The sequence below is a fragment of the Falco punctatus genome (assembly GCF_963210335.1).
Source record: "Falco punctatus genome assembly, chromosome: 5".
NCBI lineage: Eukaryota > Metazoa > Chordata > Aves > Falconiformes > Falconidae > Falco > Falco punctatus.
Window position 1 is genome coordinate 78,031,334 of NC_137584.1, and position 22,889 is coordinate 78,054,222.

Consider the following 22,889-nt stretch of genomic DNA (forward strand, 5'->3'; position numbering starts at 1 on the left):
AGAGCTTTTCCTCTGTGCACGAACAATTGGGGGAAGCTCTGCTGTTTTGAGGAATTTCCGAGGACAGTAAATTACATACTAGATCACAGCTCTATTATGTTTTTGGGGAAGGCATTTGGAAATGGATGTTTCATATTAAGAATTAAAGGGGGAATATACACAGCTCTGCTAATCGTGAGCATCCTCAAACCCGGCCTGCCACGGCATTTTCTCTCCTGTTGAGGCAGGTTTCAGCAGAGCCTGGGTTGACATCAGCCAGCCATGTAAGCAGACCCTCGTTACCCCTGTGCTTCGGTTCCCTGCTGCCCCACAAGGATGGCGTTAGCTGTCCCTGCTTCACAGGGTGTTCAGAGACAACCTGGGCAGGAATAACTCATCAGTGCTCATACTAACAACCTGGTAAAGAGACAGCTGTAGAAATACCTAGAAGGCAAATGAAACACAGCTCTCCTCCCAGACAGAAGGAAGGTTTTCAGTGCCAGGAGCGGTCAATTTTAGGTGACCTTTGAGTTCTTCCTAAAGCAAATACTACTTTGTGTAAATCAGCTGATTGAGATGACACAAGGGAGTGAAAGGGTTTTTCCTAGGCTGGGAAAAAACCTTTTGTTTATTCAAAAGCGGTCCATTAGAAGGTGTCTAAAAGGTGGGCTAGACATCTTGCTGTGTTGGGTCGACCCTGGTCTGCAGCTGAGCACCTGCACAGCTACTCACTCCCCACCTGACAGCAGGATGGGGTAGAGAATTAGAAGAGGAAAAAGTGAGAAAACTAGTAAGTTTAAATAAATACAGATTAGTAAGTGAAAGAGGAAACAACAAACAAGCAATGTGAAGGCGATCACTCACCACCTCCCACAAGCAGACGGATGCCCAGAAAGTCTCTAAGCAATGGCCACCTTGGAAGATAATCCTGCCCCTGGTTTTTATTTGCTGAACTTGATGTTATATGGTTTGAAATATCCTTCTTGTGAATTTGAGTCAGCTTTCCCAGCTGTAACCCCTCCCACCCTCCAGCCCACGCCCTACAGAGGCAGGGTGGGAAAAAGAGAAAGCCTTGATGCTGCAGCAAGCACTGCTGAGCAATAGCCAAAACACTGATGTGCTATAATCAACCCTGATTTAGCCACAAATCCAAAACACAGCACCTTATGGGCTGTTATGAAGACAGTTAACTCCATCCCAGCCAGACCCAGCACACCCATCTTGTTTGGCTTGCTCAGATGGGAGTTATGATGGAGAGAGGAGGGCTTTGGGGCTGAATTCATTACAGGCTTCCACAGGGATAAAATGAAGTTTGGAGAAAAGAAATGGGCTGGATACAGAGATGGTAGATTAAGGTTACAACATCCGTGTCAGGTCATGGAATGGTTGTCAGAGTGAAACCTCCCTTACTGGCCACCACCGTAAGCAGACAAGCCTTCAGAACAGACCACAAATACAGTAAAAAATGCCTTAACAGTCCACAGTGCAGCAATATATGCAAATATGGTACTGTAATTACCAGACAACCTGCTACAGTGACTTAGCTGCTCTGCAGGTGCTGCTCTTTCCTGCAAAATACAAAATGGATCATTCCTTTGTCAGAGAGAAACAAGCCATTGCAAATTACCTTTTGCAAGCTCTTTCCCACGCTCCCTGCTCCTGCACATCCACCTTGTGCCTTCCATCTCCCCTGCATTCCTAATACAACCCCCCCAGCCCACTGTAGGGCCACCATCAGAGCCCCCCAGTGTCTGCCTTCACGTAGCGCTGGCTCAGTCCTCGCGCAGGATGCTGCTGAGCACAGATAAGGGGGACAAGCTGCTGCTGGATCAGATTAGCTGATGGATGGTAACTGCCCATAAGCAGGTTGAGCAATGTGTGAGATCATTTGTGAAATAAACTCTGCATCATCACGCAATTACAGTGGATCAGCTCACGAATGGCAGTTGGAGCCTCCTTTGAGATCACGGTCCTAAGAAACTGTTCCGTGGAAAACTGGAAATGGTTTTCTGAAAGGAGTTCGGTTTAACGGTAGATTCATCCCATTTGGTCTTAAAAAGTCATGATTCTTACTCAAGGTTGAGATTAATTCCAGCAGCAAATCATTTCAGTTTCAAGTGTAAGCACCTTTCATTTACCAGGTGCAAATTTGGCCCCAAAACAAACGATGCCTTCATGGATGATACAGTTCACACCCATGCTTGCCCGCTGTAAGCCCTTGTTTCTTCTGGCAAACCAAATTGCAGCCATGAACGGTGGCAGCAGCAGGGAGGCTTTCTTGATCAAAATGAATGGGTTAAAAAAGGAACTCTAGTAAAGGCTCCACTGGTCTTTTGTGTTTTAACAATGAGAGGAAGCTCTGCCTAGTTTGAGGAATTTCCCACGTCTCCAATTCAGACTTTGGAAAACTGCTTTATTAAGCCTGTCTGAGAGGTGTTAAAAAAATAAAAATAATCAAGGAGATTAGGATAAAGTTATCTTCCCAGAGCCTACTTATGTTCTGTTTGCTTGTTTTTTAAGCCTGGATCACCAGAGGCAAACTCAGAGGAATCTAGGGAAGTTAAATAATGATGAATGTCAAATACTCACACTGGGTCCCTGCTGAGCTGAGCCGTTACTGAGTTCAGTCAGGTGTCACCACTACACAGATGCTTAAGATGCGCCCCTAAATTTCCTTATGCACCACTTCATTCTGCAATGTTGCTAGACATCACAAGAAAGATGAAGTGACAGAAATAGATGAGGAATTTTCTGGGTGAGAGGAAGGTCTATGGGTTGAGAAATGCCATTTTTACTGTGCAACAGCAAGTGATGGGGCAAGGAGAAATGGAACCTCAGGCTTTCAAATTCCCAACACCCTTTCCCTTGCTATTCCCTTGCCTGTTACAAGCTCATTGCCTCCCATAAAACTGTCACTGAAAGCGAGAGTCACAGCATTCAAACGATGACATCTTTCTTCCCCAAAGCTGGAAGCTCCTTATGGAGGTAGGTGCGCATCACTTCCCCACTGACAGGGAGTGAGCAGCAAGGTTGTACAAGGTCACTACGCAGCTGTGTTTTTTCTGAATCACAATCATTTAAGCAACCAGTCGATACTGGTGCACCAGAGATGTTTGGATGGAGCAGGACTTTTGGGGTTATAGACATCAATGGAGTTGAAAGCATCAGAAAGCACCTGTGCATCCCCCCCGACATTAAGCACTGCCAACAGCACACCAGCACTCAAACACAGCACCGTAAAACTGTCTTTTATTTAAGCAGCTCAAAGCACAGGTAGAAAATAATGGAAAGATAAGTGTGACACTCAAAGACAGTAAGTACACAGCAGTGTCTCAGCCTGTGGCCATGGATGCCCCAAGTCCCCCTCCCCTGTCAGCAAGCATCACCTAATATGAAACTGAAAGGAGATGCAACAGATTGCTCTTAAAAGAAACAAACCCACCATTTCATGCAGCTGACAACATTACAGTCCCTGTTATCTATATTGCAAATCCCAGCCGGTGTGAGCATAAAACAAAGTGAAAAAAATCCAAATGCTGTTGCAGTTGATCTGATTTTTTTCTGAAACTCTGCAGCACGCCTCAGGAGGTGATAAATGCAGTCCAGACTAGCACAGTATTTCTCTGCACGTCCCTCTTCACGCCGCACTTCCACTCGATTGCTCATAGCCTCTATTAAAACGCACTAGCCAAGTTAACAGACAGCACTTTGTCAGAAGCTTGAATGGTTTAATTCATACCCTGAAAAGCCAAAAGCGTCCTACAGAAAACTGTCAACTAATCACCACAAAAAAAAAAAAACATGGGCTGATTGCAGTTCTCCCAGTAGAAATCTGCGGCAGGTTTGCCAGTCATGCAAAACTTGCACTGCAATGTCAGAATCTGGCCCTGCAAATTCCTTTAAGTCAACTTCACCTTCCCCAAATTGTCCAACCACACAAGGAGACCGATGCTACATTTTGCACACGTCTTCCATACCTGTAAGACAACGAGTGCTGGTCGTGACCGAGTTTCTTCCAAACTTGTCCTCCTGTGTTGGGAAGGTAAATTCCCATCCAAGTGTCAACTTCTGCCTTAGTCTCTGCCCTTTGTTTTCCCGGGAGCTGGAGACACACCTGCTTTTCCGTGCAGGCTGTTGGTTGTTGGACTCGGTGTTTGTTTTTTGTTTTGCTTTTCTTTTTGGAACAAAATAAACAGCCTGCGAGCAATTCTCAGTCAGCGAGAGAGAAAGAACCTTTTGGCTTGTGGTGATTTAATCAAGCAAAGCCCGTGACCTCCCTTTCCTGCGATCAGTGGGAACCGATCCCTTCTCCACCAGCAACGGGGTGGGGTTGCAGCTAAAAAACACAAGCCTGAAAGCACCGTGCTGGATGGGCAGGGCAGATCTTCCTTCTCCGTTTGTTGTGTCAGAGAACACGGTGATTCCTGCTGGTCCAAAACACGGAGATGACCTCTGGCCAGGAAGGAACCTAGGAAATATTTTCTAAGTGATTTCCTGCCGTGGGGGGGAAAGTGGATGCAAGGGACACATGGGCGGGGGTGCTAACAGCTGCTGGGGAGTGTAATTTCAAGATGAGGGAAACACTTTTTTGGCCATCAGGGCTGTGGAAGTAAAAGAAATTGCTTCTTTTTTGCGGTTTGTTGTGGTTTTTTTTGTTTTTTTGTTTTTTTTTTTTGTTAGGGTACACTGTTGTAAGAGCCTCCATTGGCACTATACACAGTGACCTGGGGTGTAAGTTGTGCAAGTGCTTCTCAGACTTTCAGCTATGGTGCCTTTCATGGTAACAGGTGCTGAGATACCTGCAAACGAATATAGGAGAGCCTTTCCACACCGAGCTCATGTTCAGTGGCACCCCAGCAGTGCAGCTGTGGCACAAGGGCTCCTTGTCAAGGTGCAGAAGAAATCAGGTTCATGCATCCAGATGGATGGCTACCTGTGGAATGGGTGCCTAGCTGTGCTGTGCAGGTTCTTCTGCCTCACACTGGGGCCTCCATAGCGGGATTTTCATGCACTAGCCAAAAGACTGCACCCCAGGAAGGTGGGGATGGTTCCCCAAGGCTCAGTCCTGGTTATCCTGATAAACTGAAGGACACCTTCTTGCTTTTGTCTCTCCTGGCTTTATACCATCTCTGATGTTCTTGCAAGATAACACACCACAGCACCATGGCCCAACATCAAGCCACCAGATGGCACAGGGCATGTGCCATCTGTGATGAGTATTGCATTCTGGCGGTATCAGTTTCTTCTTGACTCTGGAAGTAGCTGAGAACAACTGGTCTCCCTCTGTTTCAGGGTCTAAGTGGAGTGTATCTGAACCATCTTTCTAAGAATGTCTTAAGATGAAAAATTGTATACAGGACTCTAGAATCTAGAGCTAATAACATCCTTCTTTCTGGACACTAGACAAATTTATTTCAGTAAGCTGGTATCTTCACACAGGATCTTTTTAGTTGATCTGGTTCATGCTATAAAAGCAAGAAGGGACATCTGGACATTTCCCTGCTGAATACACCTCACCCACATGCTCACTGACATAAAAAGAGAGAAAGGAAGAGACAGAGAGGGAGTCCCTGGGCTGTGTACCCCATCTTTACATGCTTTCAATTAGTGAGTGTGATTCATATTTCCTTATATTTAACAGCAGCCTCTATACCTAAGAGCAGTCATTTCATTTCAGTGAGCATTTTAGTTTCATTTCCTTTTGTGTGGCTAGCGCTGAAGTTTTATACCTATTAAACTCATTCTGCTGGCTGGGATGAGTAAAATATGAAGGTTGGGACATCTAGGAAAGAAAAAACTGCTGCGATACTTTAATTAGAATGACAGAATTATTATTTCTTTAAAGTAGATCATCCAAGTGATAATTTTTTTAATTACATAGGAAGTGCTCATAGTATGTTTATTGCTCAGTCTTGTTTACTTGATTTTTCTTCCCATCTATATTGCAGTTTGCTGGTGGGTTTGGTGGTGGGTGGAGGATGGTTTCCACCCCCACGGTAGTTTCCAAGGTTTCAGAAATGTTCCTGTTCAAGGTAAGTTCTTTGAGAGCATCTTCAAGAAAGCCTGGGGCAGATCTTGCTGTCACTTCTGGGAACTGGAGAGAAATAGTTACTCTAGAGAACAGTTAGATAAATACCTAAAACAGTTCAGAAGGAAGTATCTAAATTGGCTCAGACCAGAGATGCTTATTCTCTCTAGTGACTCACGGGAGCCTTGAAGTAGCTCAGGAGCAGGTGTTTACACTGCTGGCATTTCCAGGGAAGTGAGATGAACACAACTCTTTGTGGAAAGACCTTGCTGCAGTCAATGTGTCATTATGTTATGCAAAATAGAATGGCTCTTTGGACTCCAAGATAAGAGCTGACAGGCATGGGTCAGCAACAGCACCATCCAACAACAGTTTGATCTGCCAGAGTGTAGGCTGCTGCTTAGGCTGGACATACAAATTTTGAAGGGAACGAGGAAAGCCTGAACTTTTGGTGTTTGAGCAGGCATGAGTAAATGTAAGCTATGCCAAGGTATGGATTAATCTGTTTTCGAGATTGGGAAACGATCCCAGGACCTCTGAAGAGTCCTATGATCTCTTTTCTTATATCCTGTGCTCTGTCTTTGCATAGTAAAGCTTAATCCGTTCTTACAGCACTGAGCACTGTGGGGCTCTGAAGTTGGTTGGGGCATCTCAGTACAACTATATCCAATATAGACCATTAAATGCCACAGGTCACTACCAGGATGATATAGCAAGTATGTCACAAGCTGTACTGTCATCAAGGAGTGTCATGACCAAGCGAGCTGCAACTCTTCAATGTGCACGGGGACAGTAAAGGGATATTTTGGTTGTCCCGGTGACCCTGGCAGAGAGCGAGGAATTAACCTTTGCTCATACCGGGGACAGCAAATCCTGTGTCGCTTCGCTCTAATGTGCTGAGAAGGAAGGAAGTAATGAAATGTCTCATTATACATCTGGCTTGCACAATATATTTAGAACTGATAGTGGGGCTGAAGGCTGCACGGTTTTGTACCAAAAGAAGCAACATGCTCTGAACTGCCCCACTGCAGCCAGTGGTCAACTGAAACTATCTGTATGAATAAGGTCCCTGAAGATTACATTTTTCCTGAAGTGCCAGGAATTCATTGCAGTGATAGAACGATTAATCTGGCTATTTGGAGTAACGCTGCCATTGCCCAGCTGTATGGGCTTCTTTTACGTTTAAGTGACTTGGGTTTATAATGCGGGGGGGGTTTAGGTTAATTACCACACTTGTATGAATTTTGTCATAGGAGAATGATGACTACAGTTATGTGTAATTATAATTATATGTTATTTACATTATAATTCCATATACATATAACGTATTGAAAAAGCACAAAATGCTAAATGGCTTTTTAATCTTCCAGAGAAAAGCACAGAACAAAGCAAATGTGGGAAAATGAAGCTGAAAAAATCTGAATTAAAAGCAAAGGTCTATATTATTAAAAATCTCAGCAATCAACCATATATGCAAACTTCCATGCAATTCACTAATACTTGACACCTTCATATCACAGCTGGGTGCTTTCCTATATGAGTTCTTTCATTTTTCTTCATTATTGGTTTTATTGGCTTAGATAGACACAACTATCTGACGTCCCTAATACAGGACCTGCTCTTCCAGTCTTTAGGCTTGCTGGAGCTCTGTTATTATTAAATTAGGGATCTGGGTGCTTCAGCGGACTGTGGTTTTAACAACGCGTTTTGTCTGGGGTTATATAAAGCTTCATGTGCTAAAATCAGTATTGACGATAGGCAACCAAGAGCCTTCACAGTTGATAGGAAATCTCAATGCAGAAACCCAGGCCAGGGTAGGGCCTTCTGCAGAATGATGGAGAACTCATTGAGCTCTTGTGAAAACCAATAAAGGAAGTGGAAAACGCCTGTAACGCGTAGCCTTTGTGTTCATGCGATTGTTGGATTTCCCCTAACAGAAAACATGTAGTAATTCCTCCAGGGATTTTGGAGTCCCTGCTCACAAAGGGCAACCCACCCATCCCTTTCTGAAACTTCAGGCAGCTTCCTTTGGTTTAGCTGGGCCTTGTTGAAAATGGACGGCTCCAGACAATGTCCTGTTTTCCCGTCCTTTCTTCTGACAATGGACAATGAAGGGAATGCTTTTTGATGGTGCATTACCCAACAGAAGTGATCACCTGATGGGTTTGGGTGTGGAGAGCTCTGCAGAGCTGCAGCTTACATGACATGGGGCTTGAGGATTCCGTACAATGCAGTGTGCTGTGAATTTCCCACTCATTATTGTAATTATAAAAGTTGTTAATAGAAGTAATACTAACGACACAGAGGAGCCCAGCAGTCAGGAGGATATCTTTATGTGGAAGGTGTACAGACCCAGAGGTCCTGGTCCCAAGAGCAGGACGAATAGCAGCTAAAAAACATGTAGTTGTGACACTTAAGGACATGATTTAGCGGTGGACTTGGCAATGTTGGGTTAACGGTTGGACTTGATGATCTTAAAGGCCTTTTCCAACCTAAACAATTCTAAGATTGCATAAAGATACACAAATGGGACAGGACAGGGACACAGGAATGGCCATGGTCCTGGCATTTCAAAGAGACAAGCTAGGACAATGCTTAGGCTAGACATGTGCAAGAGCAGACAGCAGCAGCAGGAGATGGTAGAATGCTGTCATCATCCAGGTGGTGCCATCAGCAGTTACACGGCCTGGACCCAGGTGGGGTTGGGGGGAAGGGGTTTTCACCTGGAGCTGGAATCAAGCAGAACCTGCAGGATTTAGGCAGGGCGTGAATGGGAGCTTTTGAAGGGTTAAAGCTCCAGTAGTGCACAGACTTCGGCATGGGAGTGACCTCATGCACATGAAGAATCCCACTGGGATTGCTTTCAGGGCCAAGACCTTTCTTTTGAAGTCTGGTCAATGTGGCATGTAGTCCAGTATGGTGGGGAAGTCGATGTGTTAGTTTATGGTCAAAAAAAATGGTATTCCTCTAAGGCAAAAGGGAGAGGGTAGGGAAAGAGCTCGAGGAGCATTTTGTCTCATCTTGTCCCCACGACAGGCACAAAAGTGGGGAGGAAGACTATATGTATACTGCCTTTTCTTATGTTCTCATACTCCTTTCACTTACCCTAGTTACTCAGTACCCAATTTATGAGAAAGAGGAAGCTTTACACAGACAGGCATTAGGATAATAAACTTGCCCAGGAAGATAGGGATTTAAAATCCTTGCTCTGACAGCAAACATCATATATGATACCACACTACAATACCTTGGGCAGGTCCTCAAAAGTGTTTACCATGCTTATGAAGGTAAAGAAGAAGGGATCTGTTATCTGTGAGAGGCTCCAAGATGAAAGAATGTGGGCTGTGCAACCACTACTAATTCACATTGAACATGTGCTGGCTGAAGTACATGTCAGTGAGTTGCATATATATTTAGTTCATGGATTTGCATAACCTTTCTGGTGAAAAGAGACCTTTTGACCCAGTCAGAACATATTTATGCACCATGGTGGTTACTGGTAAAGAGTATTCTGGTCATACAGCTGCTTCCCAGTCATCTTTCTGCCTTAGATGTCCATCAGCTCACCACAAATCCAAAGCAGACATGAGACAGCAGAGGTATGATCCCTCCATGAGAGCTGTGGAGTCACCACATGGATGACTAGAGGTAATTGAGCCCAAAGAAAGGCAAATACAAAAAGGATTTATGAATTCCAGCTTGCAGAGAGTCCATATACCTATATACAGCCCATTCATTCAGCAAGCCATTTCCTCTTTTGCATAGAAAATAACTAGGCAAAACAGAAACTTCTGGCTATACAGAAACCTTCATATTTGACAAAATTCCTGGTGAAAGGCACTTTGCTTGTGTTAATTCCTTCCCTGACAACTTTTAGATTGACCACACAGTTTCTCTGAAGGACAGAGATACTGTCCTCTCTTGTAATTTGATTTTTTTTTGTCAGACCAATGACCCCGTTGAGCCAGACAGGAGACGTGTGAGTTGACTGATGGTATTAAGAAGGGAGGGAGAGTACAGAAATGAGTTGGGGGGCACTGTGAAGAGGTCTGTTGGAAATATAGGAGAGAGCTGGGAACAGAGGCATAGAGAGGACACAGAACGACAGTAAGGTCTAGGGCAGGTGTGGTGGCCTGAATATTGTTATGGTGAGTATTATGGGGAATATGGTGGAACTACACAATGTTGCAGCAGGAGGTGTTGGATATGAAGCTGGGGAAAGAATTCATTACTTCTGTGGTTCCCAAGACAGCTTTATCTTTTTACAATTCTATGCCAAGCAGGTGGGAGGTTGCTGAAGAGTCCCAAATGTTCCTGCACCCTGAGGACTCTGAAGAAAGCAGCCTAGGGCAGTGTGCTGGGTGTGAGACACAGCCATGAGCCTTGAGCCAGAGCAGTGGGGAAAGGCACTCTGGGTCCAGTGGAGGGGCATTTAAGCAGGCTTTTGTTGGGGTTACTGGAAGGGGAGAGGCAGTTCACCTGAATTCATGCCTAACAGAGACTTCCTTGTTTGCTTATAGCCCTGTGAAATGGGGAAACTCTGCCCTGTGACAGCGTTAAGGGTGCAGTTTGTTTTCTGGATAGAGTGGAAGGAATCTGGCACAATTTAGTTACTTATGAGGGGAATGCTGACAAATGCCACCACCACCACCACCACTCTGTGAAGAGCATCCCCCTCTTATTCACCACCTGGTAGAATTTTTGCACTACCACATTCTTGTGGTGGTTGGTTAAACTTCCCCCAAGTGCCTTTGCTTTGTGCCTGATCCACCAGCCCATTAGTTGTTTTTTACTCAGGACAGATGGGCCATAAGGAACCAAATTGTCTTGTAGGTTGGGATCACCAGCAAATATCCCAAATTCGGGATAACGTGTTACCCTGGACCTTCAAGTGCTTTCTGTTGGCATGGAATCCTCCAGCACAGCTCCTGGGTGACTTTCAATAGCATGTTTCCAAGGACTGACAAATTCCCAGGAAAACAAATGGAAAGGCAACTGCTGAGGGACCTAGGACCTGGTTCACAACTGCCTGGGTGGATGCTTAACCCACGCAGCAAGGAGAGACCTGGTGCCAGGGAGCAGAAGAAGCTGGCTGCTCTGCATGGCAGGAGCTGAGAGCTGGCAGAGCAGTGCCCTCATTGATGGGCATGGTCCCACAGCACCTGAACAAGGAAAGCAGAGAAGGTCTGGTGACAGTGACTAGGTTCAACCACAGTCCCATCCCCAAATGAGCTCTTAGCAAAGATGCAGGTCCAAGGTGAATCCAGGAGGCCACGTCAGCAAGTCAGTGTTGGGAACAGCAAGGCACAAGGCTGAGCACACAGGGATGCACAACGTGGCTCGGCCAAGGACCAAGGGCAAAACTTAAATGTAGCTCCTGGGTGAAGGCAGCGTTCCCAGTGAAGTGTCTCCCAGCCTGTTCTCACAACTTAGCCGTCACCCCAGCAGTCTGACCCCTGGTTACACAGATGCACCCTTGCAGAGCTGACCTTGGCTAGACGCAAGCAAAACTCAAAGAGAAGAGGAAAGAGCCTGCAAAGCCTGTTGGTGTTCTCAGGGTCACGATGCTTGCCCTTAGACATCTGAATCTGAATTGGGAATTACTGCTGGGAGCATTTCAGCGTGCAAAGATGCAATTGTACTGCAAAACTCAAAGATGCCTAGAGCAAACGTGAAGAAAGAGGCAACACCTCACTTCTGAGCACCTGCTCCTACCATAATACTTTCCCTCAGTTCGGTGTCCAGGCTTGCCATTACACATAGGGAGGACCTCTTGCCTTGGGGCTCAGATCCAGCTGAAGCAAGAGTGAAATGCTGTAGAACAGGGTGGTATTGGAATACTAAATGTCTTGTGCCTTGCTAGATATGGGATTCTTCTCTGAGCATCCTCACTTAGAGGGTTTTCCTTGGGTTGGGGGCCTTGGTTGCTATAATGGCTTCAGTTTGCTTTCTGTGTTGAAAAAGAAAGAAAAAAAAAGGGAAAGGCTAATAGAGAAAGACAGATCTGAGTAGCCAAAACAATTTCTTTGCAAGGAAACCCCCTCAGTGTTAAAGGCCAAAGCAGTAGATGCCAAAGGGGTCAAATGCCAGACACAACCTTGATGTGCAACTCGGCTCCCCAGATATGAGACCAAAGCGTGAGTTTTGTTTGGCCCCTGTGCTCTCTCGTTTGCTAGTGCCAAAAATGCTTCTGTGGTATGCAGTCGTACTGGTCTGATCCCTTAGGCTGAGCTTGCCACCCATGCAGAGCTCATGCAGGTGTTGCTGAGAAACTGCAAGCTGAACCTGAAAGGGTCTGGGTGAGATAAGTGTGGTGGCACGGCCTCGTTCACATCTCTTGGACATGCTGAGGCTGCATCGCATTGGTATCGCTGAAGTAAAACAGGTGTGGGTAGAAGGTGCTGTGTCTACTAACAGTTTTTGTTGGAAAGTCCCTGTGTTTCTCCAAGTAGACAACTCCCTAGCCAGAACTGGGCGCCTGTAAGGATGTGAGTACTTAACTGCCACATCAGATGCCAAGTTCGGTGTCCCTTATCAATATCCCTCTTAAATACTCTGAAAGTCCCAGTAAGCCACTGCCTAAGCCTATCGACATCTCTGTCTGCTCAGTACATACTTGGGTAGATCCATGTTCAGCTTTGCAGGTTTGTGAGAGTCCTTTCCCAAGGAGCTCAGCCTGGGCCAGGTCCAGACATCATGTACATAGGAAGGTATTTATGAGGATTACAGGCTCTCCCTAGCCAAGCCAAAGATCTTGGGCTGTGTGTGCATTTTATGATTTCTTCCAGACTTGTTTTCTCTCCATAGCCTTTCAGATCTCACCTCTAGAAATGACTGGAACACCTGTGGGACTGTGGCCCAGTTCTGATCACCTGCAGAACAGAACCAGAGAAAAAATTCTTGCTGCACATCCCAAAACCCCTTCAAGAGAGCAAGGGAAACGTAGGACAGGGCAATATCAAACTATCAAATTAATGCATCCTGAAAATGCTGTTTATGGATTTAAAAGGTTGGTTTGTTTATTAACCAGCACACCTGGCCCTTTTATTACTGCAGCACAAAGGCAGTTCTTTCTTCATGGTTAGCACAAAAATGGAGAAGTATCAACAGTGGACTGTGTACATGAAAATAAACCTGGTCTTAGGTTAGGGTGTGCATTCAGCAAGCTCAGCTGACGTGGGGCACGGGTTTGACCTTCTCGCTGGTCCCAGCTGAACAGAGAGGACAGCAAACACTCAGCTTGAATTTCCTCTCACACCAGTTTTGCACCATTATTTTACTAGCACTAGTGTAAATCATCCATTTGCAAGGGTGGATGGAGGGGGGGACCGGACCTGTGGACTGGCAGGTGGAACCCCTTCTCTGGGACTCTTCCTCCTCAAGACCCAGATCACGGAACGTGCTGATCCTTATGGAAGGGCTGATCCATCACAGGCTCTCTCCCAGTCCATTTCTTGGAGTGCCCAACCTGCCTGAGGGGCTGGGGAATGGAGGATGAAGATAGCTGAGACCAGAGGTGGTTGAAAGCTGGAATTTCCCTCTAGCTGAAATCACGTACTGTAAAACATATATCCTGCTCTGGGACCTTAAACAAGAAGCTTTAATAGGGTCTCTAAGAGAAGGAAATATAGGGAAAAGTATTTTGAAAGAAACAAAATACCTTCTTTTATTTTTCTGATAAATGATACTGGGATTGAAAGAGAGGCTTATCCATGGGCACTTGAGCACTGGGAGAAAATTGTCCTGGGCCAAGGTGCTGAGAGCCTTCCACTAGGTGCAGAAGTAGTTCTTGTTGCTTGTTGAGCATCCCAGGTGTGCAAGATGTGGTTTCCAGGTATCTAAGATGCCTTGGCTCCCTAGCAGGGGTCTGAGACACCCTAGGACCCTCAGCATGGGAGAGCTCTGCTGGGCAGAGTTTTCCCTGGAGATATCACTGATGGTGGCTAGGGCTCACCAGCAGTGAGAAAGCAGGCTGACTTCTACAACACATACCCCTGTCAGTGTTTCATCCATAGTTTTGAGGAGTCAGACTCATTTCCACAAGGCTTCATTTGCGACAAAATAGCATTTCTCAGTTAAAACAAAAAAAACAAAAAACCAAGATGACCCACAAGCTTTCAGCACTGGCTTTTCTCCTTGGTCCCATCCGCACACAAGGCTGATCCAGAGCAAACCTTTTACCTTTGCCTAGGTCAGTTGTACATTTCCTGCAATTATTGTTTGCCTGCCATCCTTCCTGTTACGAAAGGGAAGCTGGCAAGATAAATTTTTTGAGACTAGTCTACACTTGAAAGCACTGGCCCTTATCCTAACCCCAGCAAGGAATGCAGAAGGACACGTGCTGTCACCCAACACACCTTGGAGGGGTCTCCCAGGGGGTGGGACAGTGCTGCTGGCAGCAGGTGAAAGAGATGCAGCGTAGGGGGGCTTTGTTGAATGGATGTGGCATCATCCCCTGTTTTCTCTCCTTTCCCCAGATCCCTTGTGCAGTAGCTGGCTCAGCACGCTGCTGGCTCATCCAAATCCACTGTCCTCATGCTCCCAGCACTGTGAGGCAGAGGACAATACTACATAGCGCTGCTGATACACGTAATGGGCTGCTGGTGTGTAGGCACGACCTTGGGAGCTGCGTGGGCAAGCACCTCGAGCATGGACTTCATTAAATGCATCCCTCTGGCCCTGTAATTGCATGGGGCTTGTGCTCCTGGCATAGATGGGTGGGCTGTGGTCACTGTGGGACCCCTCTTCACTGATGCTGCCTGTCCCAAAAGTAAAGCATCACTCTCCTCCCACTAGCCAGCACAGGCAAGAGCTGCTCGCTGCTGGCAGGTTTTAGTCCTGCCAAGGAGTGCACACTGCTACCCACCCACACTTATACATTTATTCGCATCCAGCTTCAAGAGGCCATGGGACAACACTGGTCTGTGTACACATGGCCACAATGTCCATTCCCATGGCCAAAAAGCAAGGTCAGATGGGACAGGCACCAGTCTCCAGTGCTTTCTGGGAAGAGCACCTTTTGCCTTCTTCTGTTTTAAAGCTTTAAAGTTGGTCAGATGCTCCCTGTGGAGCATAGCCCAGCTTTCACACTGGTTCTGCTTAAAAACACACATTGATCTCGCTCAAAACACCAGCAAATCTGACCAGCCGGAGTTGCGTGCTCATGGGGCTGTAGGTTGCAGATTGTCCAGTTCAGACTACAAAGGATGCTCGTAGGATGTCTCTAAGAGGCCCCAGATGAGCAAACGCTGACTGTCTTATCTTAGGTAAACAGGTGATCCTTTCTGATAAGCAGGCATGATAGAGGCAGGAAGGAGAACGTGAGGTATGGTTGTCCACCAGCATTGCATAGCTGGGTGAGAAAATAAATCTTGTCTTTTTATGTGGCTGGAAGAGCCAGGGAAGCCTTTCATCCAGCCTGCTCATTTTAAAGGGAAATGCTTCTGAGAATGCAATATTTACCTAGTACTAAACACAGTCTTTGCCAAGTATTGAAAAAGAAAGGTTTTGCTGTAGTTGGCTGGTGATAGCTTGTCTGTCCACTTTTATGTTAGAATTCCTACAGAAATCCTGAGAGTTTTGTACCAGATTCAAAATTTGCCCAGGCAACTCCAGTCAGCCTTTGGGCTCCTTTCTAATTGGGGAAACGAGGACACGGAGCACTAAGCTATCAGCAATATGCGAAGTCTTTGAGGAACGTAGCTCTTCCAAATAGCAGAATCACTGCCCAGTTCTTCCTGGATCCCCTTCCCAAGTTTAAGATAAACTTTTTGCTGGCACAAAGCTCCAGCAGGACTCCATGGCATGCTACAGCCAAGCTGCCCTAGCAGTCTGCCCCTGCTGTAACTGCCTGCCTCCTCCCCTTCCTTCACTCTTGGCAGATGCCCTGATTCAGCTCACTGAGCCAGTGGGAAACCTCGTGGATGTTTGCTGGGCTGGTTTGCGGCCAGCATAGCGGTATGAAGCAAAGCAGCCGATGGAGGAACTGGCTGAACACTTGTGGTGCCACAAGGCAAGGGACAAGGAGTGGACACGGCTAAGAGTATGAGGGGAAGAGATGATCAGCTCTGTTCAAGCCCTCATATATCACATAGAGGAGAGGAAAAAATGCCAAGTGAACTCACCCATAGAAATTTTCCTGTTTGAGCAGTTTCAGTAGCAAATTTGTATCTTCCTTAGTTAAATATTTTATTTAGAAAGGAATTTTGTGCAGTTCTACCAAGAATTCCTTGGTTTATGCAGACAAGCAAGAGGTTTGCACAGACACTTCTCATGTGACCTCAGGCACAGCAGCAATGACTTTCTTCACTTGTAAAGGACAAATCCTTTTAAATCAGTTCATTGCTCCCCTTTGGAACTATGCAATTCCATTTTGCTCCCTGAGCAAATGAAAAAAACATTCTGTGTTGTCCAAAGGACTGCTTTGTACTGCAAATGAATTTCCCTTCAAGGACTCTCTAAATCCCTGTGCACATGACAAGTATTAAGGGAATTAATGAACATCTTGTTCATGCTAGTCTTCCAGCGGTGCTTGCTCCCTGCTACCCAGAGCTGCTCCGTTTGCCCCATGCTTTTTCCAGCCATCAAGCAGCAGCTCCGGCTGGGCCTCATCCTGCTCCATGGCCATAGCTCTTAGGGAGCTGTGGCTGGGTCAGTGCAGCTTTTCTGGTCCCACAGTGAGCAGAAACTGGAGCTTGCCTGGTGCTCTGCAAGTCCATGAGAACCTTTGGGCACAGAGGGACCCCAGGGACAGACAAGGTCCTCGTGGGAGTCACGCAAACTGGCCTGTGTTTATACAGCATCATACAAAATACAGCAGCACAGCTGCACGTGGCCCTTGGTGTTTAGGGAGTGAGGTTCTCATTAATTTTATTAGTGCAGCCGCTTTTTGCATTCAAGAGCTAAAATTCCCTGTTCACTCACAGGGAGAGTGAGTTCCCCCGGGGCTTTAGGGTAGCCACCAGTTAATAGGATTTAACAGGTACACACCAGAGGTGGGCTCAGATGTGGGAGCTCACTTAGAAACCACTCATCTGGAGTCCCCCCAGCCAGAGACCTGCGAGAAGGAAACCAAACTGGGCACTGCTCCTCCGGTGCATTGGCAAAGGATGAATCAGTTGATTTTACAAACAGTGTTTTTTCAAAGGAAGAAAAGAAAATGATAACAGGAAGATAATAAGTAACACAGGATGCCTAATCACTTCTGCAAAGCTTGATGATAACTTATCTCAGTGTCCCCAGGGAGGCAACTGTGAGATCAAAAGCTCTTGAAGTGAGAAGGTGCATTTCTAGTGCAAGGAACTGTGCAGGTCCCTGAAGCCTCACAGCGTCGCGGTGTGTGGTGGCTGGAGGGCCTGAGCAAGCCGCATGGGAGGGGATGGCAGATGCAACACAGCCAAAATCTGCAGGGTCTGCCCCTAGAGAGAGGTGTGTGGAGAAAGCAACTCCTGTGAGTAGTTACACATCAGTGAGGGGCAATTTTGCTGCTCACTCTGACCCCCCAGCTGGCAGCTGGAGATGGGCTTGGTCCAGCATGTTTGTTCCAGTCTACTTGAAACAATCCTTGGTATTTATGGCTGATTCAGAGCCAAAAGTATGTCCAACATCCAGTCAGCTGGCTTTTCTCTGAGATAAACAAATCAAATCAACCTTTAATTGAATCCCCTTCTGCCGAGACAAACTGGAGCTCGAGCACTGGGATTTCCTTGGATTGTTCCCACTGGTGAAACTTTTGGCCAGTTTTGCTCTTGCGTCTGGCACTTCTTAATGACTTCATATAGAGCTGTATGCAAATTGGTGTAATGAACTGGGGATGCTTTCAGCTGGGCGAGGGCAAGGCAGAGCATCAAGCCATCAGTGCAGTGTGTTCAGGCTCTGACACCAGTCAAAGGTAGCAGGCCAGGCAGCTAGTGCCAGCAGCTACTGTAGATATGGCACTTGGTGGATTAGGCTGCTCTTTCCACCATCCCACCATGCTTAGTCACTCTGTGTAATGCAAATTGCCCTGTGAAAAAACTTCAGAGCAAGGAGCCTGTGAATCTTGGGAAGCTTCTGCTCCACAGGGAGCTCAGCCCTCCATGTGAGTGCTATGTGCCTCCATCAGTGGATGGTGGGGAGCAGATAGATGCCCCCAGCAGCCCCCCACACCCGTAGGGATGTGAACCCCTGGGGTAATGCTGGGCAGCTGGGACAGGGCTATGTCTGCACTGGCCAGAGGCCTTCAAAGGCACCTCCCTAGGTCTGATTTCTCCCCTACCAAAATGGCTGGTGTAGGTTTGCTGCAGGTCTGGAAGTGCTGGCCAGGCTCAATCAAGAGTCCAGGTCCTTAAGCAAATTGAGGTGATGAAGCAGGTTAGGCTGAAAAGTCAGCCTGCAGGTCAAGGTCAGGGTCAGGGTCAAGGTCAGGCTTAGGCACAGCCCAGCGGTCACCAGACAAGTCCCTATGGGTGAGGCAGGTCCAAACGATGGGGAACAGTCCTCAGCTGTGCCATCTCCAGGCTGGTAGCCAAACCACTAAAGGGGATGCACTGAGGATGCTGCCAGTACCTAATTTCCAGGCAGGGGAGATGCGTCCACAGCAGCAGCCCACCATCACCACAGCCAGGCTGAGACCACCCCTCCGTCATCTTCCTCCCAAGCTGGTAGGTTGCTTTGGATGAGAACTCAGGCTCAGAAGAAGCCTTTCGCAGCAATGAGGTGCAGGTGCTATGCAGGACGGCAGGTATTCGTAAAATATTCACAAATCAACACTTTTACCTAACTGTGTCGACTCTTGCAGCTCCGGCCTTTTGCAGCAATGAGCCTTCATTCACCACGTACAGCCCTTCCTAAGTCACAAGTCCCACAGAAACCTTGTGCTCTTCCTCCCTCCTCTAAAAAGTGACAAGAAGGAGCAACATGTTCCTTTCTGTGGTGACAAAGGGCCACTCGTGGTCACTCGGACTGCCTTGGCTGCTCCCCATCCTGCGGACAGCCTGCCACCTTGTGTTGGAAGCTGAGGACTATCAAGGTGGGTTTGCTCAGGGCACTGAAAATGCCTCAGGCTTCACATCTTTGGCTTGCATTTAGGACTCCTAAAGACCAGAAGAAATGGAAAGGAGCTTGAGAAGCTCAGCTCTGTGGGGGATTCAGGGGATGCAACAGAAATAGCCTCAGTGTCCCCAGCCCTGACTTTGGTGGTACAGTTGCTTTTGGGTAGGTCATTGCATGACATTTCTCTCCCCAAGCAAGGGAGATCATCTCCTGGGTCCACAGCAGCTATTTTGGACTGTCCTGCTACAGTGGAAGATTTTGATCCATTCAGGCTGATGCCATACAGTGGCATTCCCCCCAGTTGGACATGACCTTTCTTGCCCTTGAGCCTGGCCCGTAATTTGCAGTACCCATACTAAAAAGCCCATGGAAGCTCCATTGCTTTGCTTCGCTAAAGGCCTCAAGCATCATTGAAGTGCTCATGGGTGCTAAAGACAGAGATATGGGCTCCAGGTACAACATATGGGACATCAGCGTCCACTGAGTGGTGGTTGGAGGCCAGGCCATATGTTCAGGGCACCTCGCACAGTCCTAAATACCTGTGGGAACCAAGGGCTTCAGGTCCTTACACACCTCAGGGGCTGCATCTCAAACTAGACCCTGCTCATCTTCCACTTGTCTCCTTTTACTTTCTCAAGTCTTAACGAGCATAAAGTGTTCATTAGAGAGGATAATGTTTATAGGGTGTAAGATTCTTTCACAGATCATTTTTTCATTTTTCTAAATGCTCCTAAGAGTGTGACAAATTCTTCTCATAAATCCTATTAGTGGTTAATGAACCCAGAGGGAGATGTGCCATCATCTTGCTGAGCTCTGCTGTAGCTTTCTGCAGAGGTAGTCTTTTATTTCTCCTATCTTTCATGGTTTCTTTCATATTTTTCTTTTTTTCACCATCAGCCTTTCTACCCTCCTTATGCCATTTTCCTCCCGTCCCTGTTCTTGCTGCAAGCGGCATCATGTGCCACATATACCTCATCCATGGGACCGGCAAACAGCAAACATGAGGTGCAGATGCTATGCAGGACGGCAGGTGTGGGTAAAATATTCACAAACCAACTCTTTTACCCAACTGTGTCGACTCTTGCAGCTCCAGCCAAGGGGTGATGGCAGCTGGTTTAGCCATGATGCAGCAGGCAGGGAGGGACTGAGCTGGAAAATGGTGATGGGCCAGAGCCAGCTTAGAAATGGAGAAAAACATCATTTTGTCCTCCTGGTTTTGGACTTCGCTTCCTACACAGACCTGATTCCTCTTATCCTTGCACAGGCAAAGAGCTGCCCAGCTGAGGAAGGCCGGGTTCTGAGTTACTGACTCACCAGCAGTGGTTGGCTTCTGAGATACCTATGTGCTTACCCAGCGGGTGGTGACTCCACCAGGCACAACACAGCGCTCAGCACTGGCATGGACAAAGCTTTTTGGGACTAAGTGGAAGTACCATCTGCTTCCTGAAATGTGTTGGATGTCACATGGCATGTCTGTGTCACGGTTGTAACCCACTGGGGTCACAGCGAGATGGTGCAATTCTGCCTCGTGAGCGACTGCAGTCTGAGCAAGGCAAAGTTGTGCTGCTTTTTCTAAGGTGACCTCCCCTTTCTTTCTCCTATGGCCAGGCCAGCTGAGAATCAGTCTGCAGGATTAGCTCTCCATGCACACCCAGATAAACCGAAGGAGAGCTCAACAGCAATGGTTTTTCCTTCTCAGCAGCAAGCTGTGGACACAGTCTGGCAGTGTGGCACCCATTGAATTCTGGCTACATATTGAAGTCTCTTGACAGCTCGACTGGAGAATGACTTACAGGTTTGTTTACTTGCTGGGGCTCCAACTCATGTTCGGCATAGGCCAAGCTGAGTCAAATTTTCACATTTTGCTATATATGGCTCGTGCACATCAGGCATGAGGAAACATGCTAAAGCCGCAGAGACTCAGCCATGTGTGTACTCCTTGGTTTCCTTGTCCCTGCATACCTGTGCCGGCTGAGATGGAAGGTAAGGTGATGGCAGACCCTTTTGTTGGTTCAAGGTTGGACTGCTGACCTGCTTATCCAAGTGTAAGAAGATTAAAACATCTTCTAAAGAAGGTCTGAAATCCTTGCTTTTCCAGTAAACAAGCAAGTAAGTGTTTACTGGCCTGCTGTGAAACCCAGCCAAGAAATTGTGCTGAGTGCTAGCAACACTGAAAAATGACCCCACGTCCTCATAGCAGCAGGTCCTTGAATAAGATGAGGAACAAGTAAAAGGCAACTTTCCAATTACTTTAACATGCATAAAAAATCAGGTTGTGCCTGGTCATGGCTTTGTGGTCTTTCAGTGGAATTGCTATTTGGTGCTGCCTTGCTCTTGCATCTTTATTGCTTATTTAAAATGTGCCTCTGCTTGGACTGGAGTTTTGTAATAGTGGCACTTTGGGCTTCCACATCTATTGCCTCCGAAAACATCACATTAAAACTTGTTCAGCTGTACAAATCCCAGCCCTGCAGACAGAATTTAAAACATCGCTGGCGCCTTCCTGGGTTCCCTGTAAAGCACTGACAAAGCTGACCCCAAATCTGCAGTAATGATCACATCCCCGCGACTGTACCCCTGTCACCACGTGCTATGAAAGCACCCTTCTGGCTTCTGCTCCTGGTCAGTAACATCGGCACACACCAGATGTGCTCCACCACTGAACTGCATTGACCTCCGCTCCTCCACCAAAACGTATTTACCTCTAGCCTAGAGCACAGCATTAAATTATTAAATATTTTACTGCCTACAGGAGCTGGGAATGATACTGCTCTCATTAGGAGGGGCTGGGCTGCACAGGTATTGTGATAATTAGGTTTAACCGATGTCCTGCTCCCTACTCTAGTGGTACCCAGAACTGCTGGGGGTTATGTGACAAGTGTCTCCTGTCCCAGCTTTGTCCTGCTGTGTGGTGACAGGTGCTCCTCTTTTGCTAGATTTGCTTCATTGTCATATATAATATCCCTGAAAAGAGGGGGAAATCTCTTTTTTCAGCCCTTGACCACAACCAATAAGATGGCCAGGGAGCCATCCTGTCAAAATTTCCCTCAAACCCCCTAAAATGGGAATCAGGACAGAGCAACTTTCTTCCACCTCCAGATTCTTCTACCCCCACATGCCTTCCCACAGTTCCTGTACTGAGAACTTAGCAGCACACTTTCTTACACCAAATAGTTGCTTACACACCAAAAGAGTTCCCATGGAGGAGCTACCTGCCACCACCACCTGGCTACAACGGCTGTGAGCTCCCCTGAAGTCTCATGGATGCACATGGTTCCCCACTAGTGTACAGTAGGAAATGGTCTTGGGTTTTTATTGAGGTAGAGGGAGCTGCAAGTGAATTGTGGTTTTTTTCCTTTTGGTTAGAGTTGTAGAAGGCTGTTTCCCAAGTTCAGACCTATCCAAGTGTGGGAAGAGTCACTCTTGGAGGTTAATGGACATATTCTCAAGTCCTGTGTGGAGATCCAGGGAGCTGAGCTCGTGGCTGTGTGTTCAGGTGCTGAGAGACCAAGAAGCATCAAAACTTGTTGAGCTGAGCCCCGCACAGGTTTGCTGGTGTTGGCACCAAGGAACCATGGTGGCTGGTGGTGGCCCTGGACAGCTGATGAGCTATTGGCCCAGAGCAGCCTCTGGATGACTGGGAGACCTGTGGACCCTGTACTGATGGGCAGCAGAGCAGGACCTCAACAAGCTCAGGGATGGGAGGTCAAATCAGCCCTGCAGAGAATCTAAAGGCCAACCCAAACCTAGTCTGTGAGACCAGACAGGTGGCACTGGCTAAAACTTGGCCACTTCTCTGGGTCAAGGACCAAGAATGTGGTCAATCCCATCTAGGTTTTCTTTCTCATCC

The 22,889-nt window shown here is 47.0% G+C and overlaps 1 protein-coding gene across 3 annotated transcripts in view; it reads right to left on the reverse strand.

Moving 5' to 3' along the window:
- Window positions 1-22,146, reverse strand: part of ADGRF5 (adhesion G protein-coupled receptor F5) — a 65,406-nt gene extending 43,260 nt beyond the window's left edge. Inside the window, exon 1 of one of the 3 annotated variants that reach the window (XM_080389216.1) lies at window positions 3,957-22,146. The gene's annotated coding sequence lies outside the window, so the exon portion shown is untranslated. Of the gene's footprint in view, window positions 1-839; window positions 3,922-3,956 lie in introns of those variants that run through there. The other 2 variants (XM_080389215.1, XM_080389217.1) reach the window with 2 other exon arrangements.
- Window positions 22,147-22,889: the final 743 nt, after the last annotated feature.